Source organism: Chiloscyllium punctatum, unplaced genomic scaffold (assembly GCF_047496795.1).
Source record: "Chiloscyllium punctatum isolate Juve2018m unplaced genomic scaffold, sChiPun1.3 scaffold_577, whole genome shotgun sequence".
In the NCBI taxonomy this organism is placed as follows: domain Eukaryota; kingdom Metazoa; phylum Chordata; class Chondrichthyes; order Orectolobiformes; family Hemiscylliidae; genus Chiloscyllium; species Chiloscyllium punctatum.
The window spans coordinates 17,501-20,000 of NW_027310311.1; the positions used below are offsets into that span (position 1 = coordinate 17,501).

A 2,500-nucleotide genomic window follows, 5' to 3' on the forward strand; every position below is an offset into this window, starting at 1 on the left:
AACAAATAAGAAAGGATCGTCGGCTTGGGGGTACGCCCGTTTCCGTTTCAACTTGTCTCGCGAGGGTGGTTTCGGGGCCAGCAGGAGAGCTCGTCGGGGTAGCAGGCCCTGCAGCCGTGGTCACCGCCAAACCCCCCACAACTGTTGGGCGCCTACCTGCGCGGGGCAGGAGGACACTTTCCGATTTCAAATCTCCGTTTGCCGAGTCCACCCCGAACGCACGCGGGCGGGCGGGTTCGCATCACCCTTCGTCACAAGGGGCGAAGCCCGTTCCACCGTCTCGTCAGTAGTGCCGACCGGTCTGTGATCGACGAGGGGAGCCACACCAGGTCCGGCCCTGCTGCTTGGCGGCACCGCGTCGTCGGGAGCTCGCGACAGACGGAGGGTTTCGGTGTACTCTCCAGCCACGGGAAACGAAGCCGGTGATGCAGGCGCCGGTCTTTCGCTCCCAAATCGGCTGGGTTTACATCGTTGCTATCTAGTCACGCTCCCTTCAAACCCGACGGGGTACCTATTCCCCTCACCCGTCTGTGCGTATACAGCCTCTTTGCACTTGCGGGATGGGGGTGGTGGTTTAAAGACTCTCGAGTTGCCGCCCGTCGGTCTCCGAGCTCCGTGCAGTAGTGATCTCCAGCGAACTGCCAGCAGGGCGAACGAGCGATCCCGCTCTCGGTCGGGGCGCCTGGCGTCGATCGGTGGTCGGTGGCTTGCGGGCAAGCTGCGCTGTGAGTGTGGGAACGAGTATGACGAGCCGTTGCCGCGACTCCCAGTCCACCTCGGCGGTGGCTGGGCCGGGCGGGCGTCTGCTCGGGCGAGTGCCGCCCCCGCCTCCTCGCAGGAAGTCCGCTCGCCGACACGCCGCCACGTGCACGCGTCAGTGACGCTGCCGAACCGATGGCCGGTGCCCGTTCCCGCCTCTGCTTTTCCTAGGGCAAAGCTGCTGCACGCCTCGTGATACTAGGCGGGCGACATGGTGGCGGTGATCCTGCCTCCGTCGCTGCGGTGCGTTGGGGCACGCATCGCCTCTTGGGCGCCCTGTCCTCCTCCCCCCAATAGACGTATGTTTCTGCGGGCCGCACCAGGATGGTGCTCCCCATCGCTTCACGCCACCCTGCTCCGCCCGCACGCCGGCGTGCAGGTGGCTGTAGCTCAAGGTGGGGAGCGTATGTGCGGTCCGGGTCGCTTTCCTCTGGCGAGGGAGAGACCTAAAACAAACTCAGACAACTCTTGACGGTGGATCACTCGGCTCGTGCGTCGATGACGAACGCAGCTAGCTGCGAGAATTAATGTGAATTGCAGGACACATTGATCATCGACACTTTGAACGCACTTTGCGGCCCCGGGTTCTTCCCGGGGCCACGCCTGTCTGAGGGTCGTTTGGCAATCAATCGCACTCGCCTTGGCTGGCGAGAGCGCGGCTGGGGTGTCGCAGAGGACCCGTCCTCTTTGTCCCCCTAAGTTCAGACTCCGGAGCCCTCCGGCGTCGGAGCGCTTGGCCTTTCCCCCCCACCCTGCACATTCCGTTCGTCAGGCTCGACGCCATCCCCCCGCCGGGGAGCGCGGCCTGGCGTCCGTCTGTGTCGTGGCAGTGGGGCCAGCACGGCTGTCACCGGTCCCAGAATGGCTGTCGGTGGTTCACACTGTGTGTGTGTGCCAACCCTCCTGGTCTCTGGGACACGGAGCTGCCACGAAGTGTTGAGCCTCCAGTGGGGGGTCTGCCTAAGCTCTGCACGTCCGCATTGGGTCCGTCTCTCGGTTGGCTGGCAGTGGAAAGAGTGAAGGGAGCCGCGGAGGTCCGGTGCTGGTGCGCCGCCGGCCTGACCGTGGAGCTCGCCGGTTTGACACGCTGACCCGACTCGATGGTTGATCGATTGAGAGTGCTGGGAGCTGCAGGCCGCCCGCTGCTGCAGCCGCCCGTCTCGTGGTTCGTCCTCGGCCTTAAGTGGCCGGCGGGGCGTCTGATCCTGTCTCCCCTGCTGGCGCCGAGTGCCTGGCCGAGGGAGGAGGTTTTCGTCGAACGCTGTGACTTGGACGGTCGCACGCGCGTGGATCGCTGGCTCTTGGCTCTCCCGTTCAGTCCGCACGTTTTCCGCTCCGTCCTGCCACCGGTCTCGGGAGGTACGGAGGGGTTGGCGGGCGTGGTGTGTGCTCCGTCACCGTGCAGGCACACCTACCACGCCGTCGGCCGACCCCCGCACGGTCCTCCTGGCCATCGGGAGGACGGCGGAACGTCGGGCTGTCGGGGGCCAAGTCGCCAGAAGGCCACCGCTGTGTCTTCCGTACCCTGTCACCGTCGGCGTGCCTTCCTCAACTCGTCCGGCTCGGGGCCGCTGGGTTCAGGAGCGGCGTCGCCCGCCGGCCCCACTGAAGGCCGTGCCGTTCCGCGGCTGGCGATCGATGTGCGTGGCGTGCCTGCGCGACCGTTCGCCACTTGAGCCTCGGCACTCCTCTCTCCCTCTCTCTGACCGTCGGGCAGTCTCTGTCTGCTGGTGCCTCGCAC

At 66.0% G+C, this 2,500-nt stretch overlaps 1 non-coding gene across 1 annotated transcript; it reads left to right on the forward strand.

Moving 5' to 3' along the window:
* Positions 1 to 1,222: 1,222 nt before the first annotated feature.
* LOC140473309 (5.8S ribosomal RNA) lies at positions 1,223 to 1,376 on the forward strand. Its single transcript, XR_011958253.1, has one exon. It is a non-coding gene; the product is annotated as a 5.8S ribosomal RNA (ribosomal RNA).
* The last annotated feature ends 1,124 nt before the right edge of the window (positions 1,377 to 2,500 follow it).